Genomic DNA, 16,357 nt, shown 5'->3' on the forward strand with positions numbered 1-16,357 from the left:
TTGGAAAACTTGTATCTATATTTGCAAAAGCGGCAGGAGCAGCTACTAGGGTTAGGGTTTTAAATGACCCTAGTGATTGAAACTTTGCAATATGTGCATTTTGTCTATATGTGCCGTGGTGAGATGCCAGTAGTACAATACGGATGGCAAAAGGTTAAGATTCCACGCCATGACAATCACATCAAAAAGAAGGAAGACATGCTTTGCACAGAAGATAAAGAAAACTTGGGAAAACTTGTGTCTACATTTGCAAAAGCGGCAGGAGCAGCTACTAGGGTTAGGGTTTTAAATGACCCTAGTGATTGAAACTTTGCAATATGTGCATTTTGTCTATATGTGCTGTGGTGAGATGCCAGTAGTACAATACGGATGGTAAAAGGATAAGATTCCACGCCATGACAATCACACGAAAAAGAAGGAAGACATGCTTTGTACAGGAGATAAAGAAAACTTGGAAAAACTTGTATCTATGTTTGCAAAAGCGGTAGGAGCAGCTACTATGGTTAGAGTTCTAAATGACCCTAGTGATTGAAACTTTGCAATATGTGCATTTTGTCTATATGTGCTGTGGTGAGATGCCAGTAGTACAATACGGGTGGCAAAAGGATAAGATTCGACGCCATGACAATCACACCAAAAAGAAGGAAGACATGCTTTGCACAGAAGATAAAGGAAACTTGGGAAAACTTGTATCTATATTTTCAAAAGCAGCAGGAGCAGCTACTAGGGTTAGGGTTTTAAATGACCCTAGTGATTGAAACTTTGCAATATCTGCATTTTGTCCATATGTGCTCTGGTAAGATGCCAGTAGTACAATACGGATGGCAAAAGGATAAGATTCCATGCCATGACAATCACACCAAAAAGAAGGAAGACATGCTTTGCACAAAAGATAAAGAAAACTTGGGAAAACTTGTATCTATATTTGCGAAAGCAGCAGGAGCAGCTACTAGGATTAGGGTTTTAAATGACCCTAGTGATTGAAACTTTGCAATATCTGCTTTTTGTCTATATGTGCTGTGGTGAGATGCCAATAGTACAATACGGATGGCAAAAGGATAAGATTCCAGGCCATGACAATCACACCAAAAAGAAGGAAGACATGCTTTGCACAGAAGATAAAGAAAACTTGGGAAAACTTGTATCTATGTTTGCAAAAGCAGCAGGAGCAGCTACTAGGGTTAGGGTTTTAAATGACCCTAGTGATTGAAACTTTGCAATATCTGCATTTTGTCTATATGTGCTGTGGTGAGATCCCAGTAGTACAATACGGATGGCAAAAGGATAAGATTCCACAGAGAACCCATGCCATGACAGTCACACACATTTTCAAGCTGTGGTGCCGCGTGCCCCTCATGGTTAGAAATTCTAGAGCATTCCAAATACATTGAAAATATCTTTATTAGGTTTATAGAGGAGTAGCTGTCATTGAAAATATCTTTACTGGGACTCTTCAACATCACTGTCTCTTTCCTTATATAAGGATAAAGGAGACAACCTAGCAATTCATTTACTTCATGCCTCCCACAAACCCCAAACCACACTCAGCCTACTGAGCAGCTGGAGAATGCCCGGTAACTCTTCTTTCCTCTACTTGTTGTATGCAGTCAATGTCATGTTCATTTCATAAAAGATGCATTAAAAGATAATAGTATTTATATCGTTTATCTCAAAAGCATGTCTAGTGCATTAAGCAACGACTCTGATGATGATAATATCTGAGCTCTGTTTCAACTTTCAACTGGATTTGTATTAATTTTAAAACAGCCACCACTTAGGCCACAGTAGTAATTAAGTACCATATGTATAGGCTTATAGGGGCCTGGCTAGGAGGAAAGTTGCGTCCTACTGTTGTATGTGTGTTGTTTATGTTACTTTCTGCTTTCTTTTTCTCTAGCCTGTCTGTGTGGTTTTTTCTGCTTGCTCCTGGGCGGGTTTGTCCCCTAGGCTGCTATCTTTTTCTTTCCTTGTTTATGTTCCTTTTGGGTTGTTTTTGTTGCGGAGCGTAAAATCCCAACTAAATCAACGTGATTGATTCTGAATATTGATCATTGATTTGTACAGATATTTAGTTTATTTCATTCCTTTTATGTAGACGTGTACATTAAGGAATGATTCATTTAGGCTAGTTTTCAGCACCCTAATTGGCTATTGTATTTGTATAAAGGTTTTGTACCTCATTCTATTTTATTATCAATACATACGAATTATCAATTCTTTCATGGTATCAGAGCCTAAGGTTACGCACACAAACCCAAACCCTAGTCTGTCCTCTTGCTAACCTCTATGGCGATCAACGACAGCGAATCACCTCAAGCCTCAGCCCCAAAAATGATTCTCAAGCCTCAGCCAAGCCTGAGCAACCCAAATATGATGATCCTAATGATCCTCTCTACCTTCATCACTCTGATCAACTAGGGGTTGTCCTTGTCACACAACTCCTGAATGACGAAAACTATCTGACCTGGAGTCGCTCCATGCTCATGGCGCTCAACACCAAAAACAAAGAAGGTTTCGTTGATGGCACCCTCAAGAAGCCTCTACATGGTTCTTCCACAACTCTCCAACAGTGGACACGTTGTAACAATCTCGTCAAGAGCTGGCTCCTCAATTCCATCTCCCCGGATATTGGTGCGAGCATCATTTATAACGATGTTGCGTCCAACATATGGAATGATCTGAAGGAACGATTCTCTCACGTTAATAGTGTCCATATTTTTCATATTGAGCAAGAAATTCATGACTGCGTTCAAGGAAGCATGACTATTGATGCTATTACACCAAGTTGAAGGGCTTATAGGATGAGAGAGATGCACTTTGTCCTCTTCCATCTTGCAACTGCGGAGCAGCCAAAGAGATGTTCCAATTCCTCCAGCACCAAAAGACCATGAAATTTCTTATGGGATTAAATGACGTATACGCTGGAGTTCGAGTTCAAATCCTACTAATGGACCCATTTCCTGCAGTCAACAAAACTTTTTCCCTTATTACCTAGGATGAAAAGCAACGGGCAGTTTCTACTCATGCCCTCGGGAAAACACCACCCACTGACGCTGCAGCCTTCGCCGTTCATGGTCCTCGAAATTCTGGTAGAAATTTCTCACCTAAAAACCTTCATCTTAAGTGTGAGCGTTGTGATGCCACAGGACACACCTCTGATACATGTCGTGAACATCTAAACTGTGATTATTGTGGCTGGCGTCGGCACACTATTGACTAATGCCGTAAATTGAAGAAGGCTCAATCCACTGGCGGCAACAGTGACTCTCAAGGTCGTTGGGGGTCATTTTCTCCTTCGGTCCATCATGTTGATGCCACTCCCGTGGGCATTGCAGCTCCTTCATCATACAATCTCATCACAGCACAATACCAGAGCTTCCTTGCTCTCCTCAATCAAAACAAGCTCACAATTTTGGCTAATCATGTCAACACTGTTTCCAGCACCAACGATCTCTCAAGTAACATCTTATGTGCCTCTGCTTTCGTTGGTGGACTCAACTGGATTTTTGATACTGGTGCCACCAATCACATGGTTTGTTCACCTAAGTTGTTGACTACATGCACTCCAGTCTCTAATCGTCAAGTGTACCTTCCTGATCATGCTCTTGTCAATGTCACCCACATCAACACTATCTGTTTTCTCGGATGATTTTATTCTTCATAATGTGCTTTGTGTTCCCTCATTTAGATTAAATTTAATCTCTGTTAGCAAGTTCACCAAAAGCTCATCTTGTCTTGCACTGTTTACTAATGAATCTTGTATTGTTTAGGACCAACGTTCGGAGAAGATGATTGGGACAGGAACTGATAGGGAAGGTCTCTACTATCTTGATACTACGAAGACAGCTAGGTGCAATTTCCTTTTTAGCCCTTGTTCATTCTTCTTCTCAACTTTGGCATCAAAGCCTTGGTCATCTTTTAAATAAAGGCTTACGTGCTCTTTCCCTTTCTATTAAAAACATGAAGTTTTGTGACATTGATGATTGTTTGGTTTGTCTTTTAGGTAAACAAACTCGTCGTTCATTTCCTTTGAGTTCTATTAATTCACTTGCACAATTTGAATTAATTCATGTTGATATTTAGGGTGGATATCATGTCCCTTCCATCACTAAGACCCAATACTTCTTAACCATTGTCGATGATTACTCAAGATTTATATGGGTTTATTTAATGCACCACAAATCAGATGCACGCCAAAAGCTCACTACCTTTATCAATCTTGTTGAAACACAATTCTCTTCCCAGATTAAAATTGTTCGCAGTGATAATGGACCTGAGTTTCTAATGACACAATTTTTTTTTCTGATAAAGGGATTTTACATCACACTAGTTGTGTCTCCACTCCACAGCAAAATGGAGTAGCCGAAAAAAAACACCGACATCTTCTCAATGTTGCCCGAGCTTTACTCTTCCAAGCCAAACTTCCTAAGAAATTTTGGGGGGATGCCATACTCACTGCCACATATCTTATCAACCGCACTCCGACACAAGTTCTTAAAGGAAAAACTCCGTACGAAATCTTTTTTCGAAAACCCCTAGTCTATGACCACTTAAGGGTTTTTGGTTGTTTGTGCTTTGCCTTTACTCATTATCTACGTCCAACCAAATTTGATGCTAGGGCCACATGTTGCATTTTTCTTGGTTACCCATATGGCACAAAGGGCTATCGGGTTTATGATCTCAATACAGGTAAAAATGTTATTTCTCGGGATGTCATCTTTCATGAAAATACTTTCCCTTTTCTAATCTTCCCTTACCGACTCTTCTCTTATCTTCCCAACTTCTCATCCCACCCATTTTGATGATGCCCCAACTCTTGGACTTCATCCTCCTAGTTCCCAGTTTCTAGCCCCTGACCTTGCGTTGGAAACACTTCCAACGCCTGCCCCTGAGCTTCCAGCACATGCCTTTACCCTTCCAGCACCTAATCTCGCACTTCTAGCACCTCCATCTCCTCTTGCACCGGTCTCTCCAACACTGCCTCGGCGTACCACCACGCCTAGTTATCTTCAGCAGTATCATGTCAACATAAACTTACCAGCCCAGTCTCTCCCATTATCTAACTTGGCATCGATTGAACCCCAAGGTACCAAACATCCTCTCTCTCATGTCCTTACATATGATCACTTGTCCTCACACCATCGTGTTTTTAGTGCTTCTCTTTTGGCGGTCAAAGAACCCACCTCTTATGTTCAAGCAGCTTATGACCCTCAATGACGTCATGCCATGACCCAAGAATTGGCTGCCCTCGAGGCTAATGGCATATGGACTCTTCAATCTTTGCCCCTCGGCAAGAAACCCATTGGTTGTTAGTGGCTTTACAAGGTCAAACTTCATCCTGATGGTTCTCTTGATTAGTATAAAGCACATTTGGTGGCAAAAGGCTATAGTCAGGTTGAGGGTTTGGACTATCGGGAAACTTTTGCCCCTATTGCAAAGCTTGCCACCGTCCGCCTCCTTCTCGCCGTTGCTTCCACGCGTCGTTGGCATCTTCATCAGCTTGATGTCAATAATGCTTTCCTCAATGGTGATCTTGATGAGGATGTTTATATGCATCTACCTCCTGGATTCGGACGAAAAGGGGAGACTCGTGTATGCAAGCTTCATAAATCCTTGTATGGACTCAAACAAGCTTCACGTCAATGGTTTATTAAGCTTTCCACAGCCCTTAAGCAAGTGGACTATCATCAATCGAAGGCAGATTATTCATTGTTCTTCCGAACCCGAGGTAAGACATTCACCGCCTTTCTCATCTATGTGGATGATATCATTTTGACAAGGAATAGTTTACAAGACATTGAAGCAACCAAGTCATACTTGCTGTAACAATTCAAATTGAAAGACCTTGGTCAACTGAAATATTTTCTTGGCATCGAGATTGCTCATATAGCAAAGGCATAGCTCTTTCACAACGCAAGTATGCACTTGAAATACTAGAGGATGCAGAACAGCTTGGTGCAAAACCAGCCGATTCACCCATGGAGCATAATTTGTCCCTTAGCAAACATGATGGCGACTACATTGATGATCCATCTTCGTATCGAAGGCTTGTGGGGAGGCTGATCTATTTGACAATTACCCGGCCTAACTTGGTGTATGCCGTTCACACTCTAAGCCAGTTCATGGATAAGGAACACCACATCTACAGGCAGCTTATCGGGTTTTGCGCTATGTCAAACGTGCACCAGGGCAAGGTATTTTTCTTTTTGCCAACAGTCCAATTCACTTTAATGCCTTTTGTGATGCGGATTAGGCTCGATGTCATGATACTCGACGTTATACTACCGGGTATTGTGTATTTCTTGGCAATTCTTTGGTTCCTTGGAAGACGAAGAAGCAAACCACAGTATCCCGATCTAGTGCGGAAGCTGAATATCGTTCCATGGCTGCCGCTTGTTATGAAATTACTTGGTTACGATATATTTTGCAAGATTTAGGCGTCGAATACATGCAATCAAGTTATATTGTGACAACCAAGCAGCGCTCCACATTGCTTCTAATCCAGTATTTCATGAACGGACTAAACACATTGAAATTGATTGCCATTTGGTGAGAGAAAAGGTTCAAAGTGGAATGATCAAAACAGCTCATATTTCCACCTTACAACAACCATCATACATATTCACAAAGGCCGTGAGTCTTCCACAATTTGCGATTTTACTCAGCAAGTTAGGAATCATCAACATACATTCCAACTTGAAGGGGAGTGTTGAGGAACATAAAATATTAACTAAATCAACGTGATTGATTCTGAATATTGATCATTGATCTGTACATCTATTTAGTTTATTTCTTTTCTTTTATGTAAACGTTTACATTAAGGAATGATTCATTTAGGCTAGTTTTCAGCACCCTAATTGGCTATTGTATTTGTATAAAGGTTTTTTACCTCATTCTATTTTATTATCAATACATACGAATTATCAATTCTTTCAGTTTTTCCTTCAATGAAGTTTCCCTTTCGACCAAAAATAAATAAATTGTGTATTGTTGTGGTTTTCCATATTTTAAGTTAATTTCTATTTCTCTATATAAATACAGATGCCAAGAGATGGAGTCTTGTGTCATTTCCATGACTTTGATATTTGATATTGTGGGTTACCACTTTTATTTATTTTATTGTTTTTCAAACTTCAACTAAAAATAATCTGTTTTAGCTGCTGGATTGATGAAGATTCAACCTAGTTTTAGCCTCTTGTAAGTGTAACAATGTGAGCAGTGGAATGTTGATCATTAATCTGTTCAGTTCCTCATATTTGGTATCAATAAATTGGTAAATAAGTTGGTGCTCGTAGTATTATTACTGATGAATATTTGAAGTAATTTTCTTACTTTCCATACATGTAACTTTGCTTTATCTATGTTCTTTTATTCAAGTTTTTTCATAATAGAAAAAACTTTAATCATCAAAATCCTGGAATGAATTTAAACCAACAATTCTTAGACCCGAAATATAATTACAGGACAACCCAATGTGGAATAATGTACGGTTTGCAAAGTTTCACATTCAAATGAAAAAAGATATTTTGATGCAGCTTGCTTCGCTTCAGTTGAAGGGTGATTTGGACTTTTTGCCAGATCATGCTTGAGCATCTTCATCAGTAAATTGAACATCATATTTGTATTTGGGGTTTCCTCCAGCCCTGCCGCCTAAAAAGTAGAGGTAGAAAATGCTGTATTATTAGATAACGGTTAAACTGTGATTGTTTATAGAAATCAGTATATCATATTCTATATGGAGAGAACAACGCTGCAGCCTTAAGAGTTGCAGAGAGGTTTGTTTTCTGCGCAAGCACCCTCTCTTTTAGTTTAGGGTTGTAGCAAACTGCGTGGAGGACATATTTTATTTGTATGCTGCACCCTAAATGATGACAATGGTGTTTTGGTTGGTTCAAATCCTAACTTTTGACTAATATATAGTTCGCAGTAGCAAGCAGGGCTTTTAGCTTCTCTGACTTGATCTTCACCACCAAAATTTACGATATTATAAGGGCTACACTAGTATTGTTGTTCTTTAATCTCCTTCCAATCATCTCTCCAAGAGCAAAACTTTTATTTATTATGTTTGACAGTACTGAGTGACAACACACAAGTCATAGTTATCGCTACGTAACTAAGAACTAGCAAATAATAAAATGAAAAGAAAAATATATGGCTATGTATTATATGAACCTTCCAGCAAACACAACAGTCGTTTGTTGCTATTTTCTTGAACTACTTGACTGTTTTAAACTTCTGTCAAACATCAATTGAGGAAGATACTCAAAAATCCGTTAACTTTTCGCGTTGATTCTCAAGTAGTAGTGTTTCCATCGTACAACGGAAGTTCTAAATCCAATTACGCATATAGGCACAATATTGACAAAGAATGATAAATTTAAGAGACCACTTTGCTTTTGATTGAATCAATTGACCCCCCGTGAGCCCTTGGACTGATGAAGATTCAACCTACTTTTAGCCTCTTGTAACAATGTGCGTAGTGTGTCTTCTTTGGACAAATAACGTTCACTGGTTTCCCATGCAAGCATCGGGACCAACCCAGCCTGGTAAAGTTCTTCCCAGTCTTTTACATGTAGTGGAATGTTGCACAGCAATCTGTCCAGCTCTTTATATACGGTCATAAAAGATAGCTTGGATGCCCACGTAAGCGCTGCAAGCACCTCAGCTTGGGCAAGCTCTTCGTCGTCTGGTACATGCAGTGCAATATAGCAGATGAGAACCAACGCATGTAAAACTTTCTTGTCATACAAAATATGGATCAAGTGTTTAACACCTCCAGCACTTATTATTGCCTTGGAATGTTCAACATGAAAATGGTTGTCTGTACAAGCTAATTTTGTGAGGGCAATGCAAGCCCCCTTGGAATCTCCAAGGTCAGGGACGAGATGATGATGGTGACTCAGATTTTGGGGTGACGAGATGAGGTTTGAAGAAGATGAGAGGTTGCGGGGAAGGCTGGAAGACGGCTCGTGTTGATGAGAAAAACAAAAGGAGAGATAGGCTTTCAATTGGGCCTCTCTCTCAGTTACATCTTTAACTAACGTAAGTTCTATATGTCAAATTTTGTCATCAATTTGAGCTCTTGGTTTCAGGTGAGAGAGTGAGAGAGAGAGAGATGTTTGTATTGAAATCTTACACAGATTACACAGAGGCTCATGTCCCTGCAGTAATTTCCTCAGCAGTTTTTTGTTGAAATAATGGAATACTATTGATTTACAGGATAATTCTGTTAATGCGGATCTTGTCATAAATCGTGCTAATTACGACTGGTGGTCCTTCCATGACATCAATTCATCCGACGTCAACGGATGTGGAGGATTGAGAGGACCTATGGCCATCATTGTATCAGAGGAAACACCACCACGTAAGTTTATGAAAAATGTCCTGTTTCATGTGCACAAGTTTGCTTTGTGGTTTACTAACAATATTTTTGGTTTAAATGACTTTTGTTCTTCATTTTTGGGTGATATTTCTGACCTGCAATGTTACTTCAGAGGGTATTCTTGGTGACACCCTTAGCAAGTTCAGCATCTGGGGTCTCTACATAACATTTGTTCTTGCTGTTGGCCGCTTGATCAGACATCAATGCTCTGACTTAAGAATGAGAATCCCCTATGAGAACCTTCCTTCCTGTGATAGGTAAGGCAACTTTGTTTTTGTCCTTCCTTCTTATCTTTCATTTTCCAAGCCAAGTATCAATAAGAGTAATATTTTCCTGAAACTTAATTGGCTCTTTTATTGTATATGTTGATAGCAATTTCTGAGGATACATATGCTGCAAGAGCAGAGGGTGAGCTTGGAGTTGAAGAGGTCCTTTATTGGACGCTGGTGAAGATTTACGGGTCACCACACATGCTGCTCGAATACACAAAACCCGACTAGACATGCTACCTCCAGTTGACAAGGACTCAACTAGGTTTAACATTGACATTAGGTTTGACTAACACCCATTATACATATTGGAAATACAGATACTGATACCCAGTTATATTTGAAGAAATACAAAACAAAATTCTTTCAGCCTCCATGTAAAACTCCGGCAGCCAGAGAACCTCTGGTTTCCATGTATAAGGATATGCACAGAGCTCAACATTTTTAGCATAGCTTTGCATAATCACAGAAAGCATAGTGGTGACATGTGCACAAGTATTTCAAGATTATTTTGATTTATCATGTATATAGTTCAATACAAGTTGGAGAAAAGCCATACAACAATATTATATTTTCCAGTAGATTTCTGTTCATTTTCCTTCAAAAACACAGGATGTATATGCCTCAGTTGGACAAACCATGTCATGTCACCATTGTAATGTGAATATATTGTTGCCTTGCCACCCCTCCCTTACTCAAAAGGTTTGTGAAATGAAATATGCTTAAAACCAATTACCAATGAAAACAAAAAATACGATGGAAATTCAACCAATGCAACTCTGTACAAGTATCATTTTTCCGAAATCGACCCAAGTTCAATCTATGTGAATAACATTGTGGCTCTCCTCAAATCGTCTTCGTTAGTGAAGTGAACAAACAGAAATACAAAGGACCCAAGTATGTGAATAACATTGTGGCTCTCCTTAAATCGTCTTCGTTAGTGAAGTGAACAAACAGAAATACAAAGAACACAAATGCAGTTGGAGCATCAAAATTTCAACATGATATCAGTACGGACAAACGGACATCATTTCCACACAAGGCAAAACCTCCCAAGAAAATTTTCACCGGTGATCTTTCAACATACACTACTCATACACTGGCCGTCTCCTTCTCATCCTTCAGAGGTCTCATTTTTTTGTAGCTGCTACCCGAACCCTTTTTACCGACAATCTCAGGGATAGCGTCTTCCATAACCTTTAGGCTTGCAAAGTCGAAATCTGAAGCGGATATGCCTTCGTATATAGGATTTTCTTTTAAAAATGATGCTATCTCATTTCGGGTTCTCACTTTTTTTCCCCTTGGGTGTAATAAAATAAGCATCCAGTTTGGAATAATCTTTTATGGAGGGTAGGGAACTCGTCATTTTAGTATGTTGTTGTAGGGCTTCCCTCTGATGACATTGGCAAGTTATTGCTCACCGTAACTGGTTCTGCCATGAACGCATGCTTTTTTTACTTGAGAGAATTGCCTGCTTGGTTGGCACTGGCAGAAACTGACTGAAATAGTGCAAGGAAATGAATGCAGAAATTATTCATGAACAATGGCTTTCGGGTGGGCGGGCATGATTTCCTATGAGGAAGTGTTTCAAGGAGTTTAGGCAAGGAATTAGCATCAGGAAGCTATAAGAATATACTATTTTCGGCCGAGGTTTCTGATGTTCAGGCAGTGTTCGAAAAAAGGGCCTAGGTGGCGACTAGGCGTTAGGCGGCCTGGGCCATTCTGACCCAGAAAAAAAAGGTCAGGGACGGGATGATGATGGTGGCTCAGATTTTGGGGTGGTGAGATGAGGATTGAAGAAGATGAATCATGAGAGGTCGCAGGGAGGGGCTGGAGACGGCTCATGTTAGACTTGGCCCTGGGCTCCTGTTGATGGGAAAAACAGGAGAGATGGGCTTTCAATTGGGCCTCGTATTAAAACACTAATAAAACCAAGAGATATTTAGTGATATACCCATTTCTAGCACTAATATTATAAAGGCTTATTATCACAAAACGTCCCTAAGGTTTGCAAAACTATCAGATTGCATCCTTAATGTTTTTTTTTGTCATTCGTGGTCCTCAAAGTTAGCATGCATGATCACAAATGGTCCCTGCCGTTAGGTTCCGTCAAAAACTCCGTTAGTTTGCTGACGTGGCATATATGTATATCACAAAACATCCTTGAGGTTCCCACACCTATCACAAATGGTCCTTACGAAATTTTTTAATTTTTTAAATTTAAAATTCATAAAATTTTTGTTTTCTTTTTAAAATTTTATGAATTATAATTATTTTAAATACATGTGACACTATATTATTGTAGATGTGGGCTTCATATATATGCCACATCAACAAAGTAATGAAGTTTTTAAAAAATAATTTAAAATTCATAAAATTTAAAAATGAAAAAAAAAAAAAAAAACTAAAGGTTTAGGGTTCATAAATGGTCCTCAAGATTAAAATCCTTCTATAAATTGTTTTTTCATTTATAAATAATTTTAAAAAGAAAACCAAAACTTTATGAATTTTAAATTTTAAAAAAAAAAAATTCGTAAGGACCATTTGTGATAAGTGTGTAAACCTCAGGGATGTTTTGTGATATATATGTATGCCACGTCAGCAAACTAACAGAGTTTTTGACAGAACCTAACGTCAGGGACCATTTGTGATTGCACATACAAACCTTGAGGACCATAAGTGACACAAAAAAACATTAAGGATGCAATCTGATAGTTTCGTAAACCTTAGGGACGTTTTGTGATAATAAGTCATATTATAAATAAACCCTACACAATTGAATTCCTATAAACAAACCCAAAAAAAACCCAAAAAATGATAGTTAGCCTTATTGAATTTAATATTGATTATTAAATTACTTTGATGTCCTATTGAGTGTTTTGGGTATTTTTATGAGTTTTTGGGGTTGGGCTTATTTTAAGAAATTGATGGCAGTTTCGTAATTTATAAGAAGTTAAAAGCTTTTTTGTTATGTTGTAAATGGATTTTGGGTGTGTTTCTAAAGTCCATTTTATATAGGGTATTTTTATAATTTGAGTCCCCATATTGGGTATAATAGTGAATCTCCCTAAAACCAAATGCCCTATTTAGTTATATTATTTTGATTAGGATTGGGCCTCGGAAAATAAAACATTAAATAGATTTTTCATTATGAAATCGCTAAAGCAACCACTAATAAGTAACAAGTAACAAATAAATATTATGCAAATATTTCTCAAAATATTTATATATATATATACACACAAATAAACATTCAACGGTATAGGATGTTTTACAATTCCGATTATAAATAAATAAAATAAGTCTACAAACACTCCATAAACCAACAAAATAATCAAATTTCTATTTTATCTAGGAGTAGGAGTTGGATTCCCTTAATTATTCAGTTATTGCCTTTTTCTTTTTCATGGGTAATTAATGCAATTTAATTCTAGCATCTGGACTTATATGGATATGAAAATCAGCAAAAGGAGCTCACCTTTTTACTTTCTAAATTTGTCTTTGTGTAAATTGCTATAGGGGATAAAATCAGACTAATCTATGTGCTTAAATTTGGGTGTGGTGCTAACGGGGTAGCTCAGTAAAAAATAGCCTTGATTTGCATACTAAAATTCTCAGGTTTGAACTTCCAAGACATCATATATAGTTGTGTCTGCATGAATTTCTATTTGCCTAGTCTAGACATTCCCTTTTGTTGTTTATCTATGTTATTCATTTTGTGTTCGTCATTGCAAAAATAAAAAATTTAAAAAATAAAAAATAAAAACTTTTCAGACCAAAAAAAAAAAAGAAGGAAAAAACTACAACACATTAGTAGGGAAATTTATTTTGTTGAACATATTGTCATTACAAATATGTAAATAAGATTACAACAATAAAAATCCTATAGTATGGTTACGAAAACTTGCTTTCGAATTCAAACTAGCCTCAACTCGAGGGATATAACAATAGATTTGATTTGACTTGGTCTAACAATGTGTTGATATGGTAAATAAATTGGTGCTCGTAGCATTATTACTGATGAATATTTGAAGTAATTTTCTTACTACTTCCGTACATGTAATTTTGCTTTATCTATGTTGTTTTATTCAAGTTTTTTCAATTTTTTCATAATAGAAAAAACTTTAATCATCAAAATCTGGGAATGAATTTAAACCAACAATCCTCGGAACCCAAAATATAATTGCAGGACAACCCAATGTGGAAATATGTAGTTCTCTTTGCAAAGTTTCAGACTGAAATGAAAAAGATATTTTGATGCAGCTAGCTTCAGTCCAAGGGTGACTTGGACTTTTTGCCAGATGATGGTTGAGCATCTTCATCAGTAAATTGAACGTCATATTTGTATTTGGGGTTTCCTCCAGGTCCAGCCCTGCTGCCCAAAAAGTAGAGATAGAAAATGCTAATTAAGGCATTCATTCACATGACATTTTCTGAAATGAAATCTCTCAAATTGAGCAGCAAACCCTTGCATTTTATTTTTGCAATAGCACCTTCATTTCATTTCCTCGTCTAGTCGCAGTAAGAAATTGCCACCAACGAACGTATGTTGTTCTTCATGGGTATCGAATTTGTATTCGGATGAAAAGAAATTGTAATTCCAATATGTATCGAATGCTTATAGTGTAGCAATACCCTTGTATCGAATGCTTCATAGGTTAGACATTCTAGAGCCTTCCAAGTACAACGAAAAAACTACTTGGGCTAAGGGCCTGAATAACTAATAAATAATGGTGCCAGTGGAATGGATTTTATCTAGCATCATGTTGTAAATCTTACTTAAAGTTTGACTTGTTTAAGTGAATTCCTAACCAAAAAGCAAACTAACTCGCTATTAGGGTATTTATTTATTTATTTGATTTTTAAATAATAATAATAATAATAATTCTCTAATTAATCTCTAGCCTAGAATTATCAAAATCCTTCCATGATTTTTGGGGTTGGCACCCAAAAATTAATATGTGTGCTGTCTTTCATATTTGGTCCTAAAAGATTGTTTGGACGCTCACATACTAAGTGTGCTTACCATCTCCAAAACTTATCATTGTCTTGGACACATCAGCTGCCACATAATGTAATTAGTTAAATGTGGTCAATGTAGTGCATTCAAATAACATTTTACGTTATTGGTATTTTTTTTTTTTTTTTGGCTTTTCTAATACCTATTTTACGCTGAACTTATAAGATTGAAATTAATATCAATATTCCTTAGTTTCAAAATTTACGTCAATTTGTTGTGATTGAAATTTCAATAGAGAGATGAAATGATACCTCAGTTTAATAAGTACCAAATTTGAATGCCAAATAAAGTTTGAAGCTAAGAAATTCAACACCAAATTAAGTGCAAGTGCTTGAAGAGAATAAACAAAGATTTTCTATTTTTTTTCAATTTGATTTTTATACATCCAACGGCTTAAAATCAGACCATGCTAGCATATTTCAGAAGGGGACTGCGAAATTCAGACCATGCTGCGCATGCAATATTGCATGTCCTTACACCACAACAGTTGTTGTACCTAGTCCATCGTGCAGTCTCTAATCAGTCGACACGTCTCCTACTTTTTTGAACATAGAAGGGGACTGAGAAATTCAGACCATGCTGCGCCTGCAATATTGTATGTCCTTACACCACAACAGTTGTTGTACCTAGTTCATCGTGCGTGTCTAATCAGTCGACACGTCTCCTACTTTTTTGAACGTACAAGGGGACTGGGAAATTCAGACCATGCTGCGCATGCAATATTGCATGTCCTTACACCACAACAGTTGTTGTACCTAGTCCATCGTGCGTGTCTAATCAGTCGACACGTCTCCTACTTTTTTGAACGTACAAGGGGACTGGGAAATTCAGACCATGCTGCGCATGCAATATTGCATGTCCTTACACCACAACAGTTGTTGTACCTAGTCCATCGTGCGTCTCTAATCAGTCGACACGTCTCCTACTTTTTTGAACGTACAAGGGGACTGAGAAATTCAAACCATGCTGCATGTCCTTACACCACAATACCTAGTCCATCGCATGACACGTCCTACTTTTTTTTGACACAAGGGGACAAATCACCATTAGATGCAATATTGTGTCCTTACACAGTTGTTGTACCTAGTCCATCGTGGCGTCTCTAATCAGTCGACACGTCGCCTCCTACTTTTTGAACGTGAACCTAGGCCTAGGTCGTCTAGAAGAGTTTTATTTTCATGAAGAGTTTTCATTTTGTATCTTATGCTAATTAATCTTTTAGGGTTGCCAAAAAAGAAGTCTCGATATGATACCAAAAAGAAGGAAGACATGCTTTTGCACATAAGATAAAGAAAACTTGGGAAAACTTGTATCTATATTTGCAAAAGCAGCAGGAGCAGCTACTGGGGTTAGGGTTTTAAATGACCCTAGTGAGAAGATAAAGAAAACTTGGGAAAACTTGTATCTATATTTGCAAAAGCAGCAGGAGCAGCTACTGGGGTTAGGGTTTTAAATGACCCTAGTGAGAAGATAAAGAAAACTTGGGAAAACTTATATTTATATTTGCAAAAGCAGCTGGAGCAGCTACTGGGGTTAGAGTTTTAAATGACCCTAGTGAGAAGATAAAGAAAATTTGGAAAAACTTGTATCTATATTTGTAAAAGCAGCAGGAGCAGCTACTAGGGTTAGGATTTTAAATGACCCTAGTGATTGAAACTTTGCAATATCTGCATTTTGTCTATATGT

Source organism: Prunus dulcis, chromosome 7 (genome assembly GCF_902201215.1).
Source record: "Prunus dulcis chromosome 7, ALMONDv2, whole genome shotgun sequence".
Taxonomy (NCBI): Eukaryota; Viridiplantae; Streptophyta; class Magnoliopsida; order Rosales; family Rosaceae; genus Prunus; species Prunus dulcis.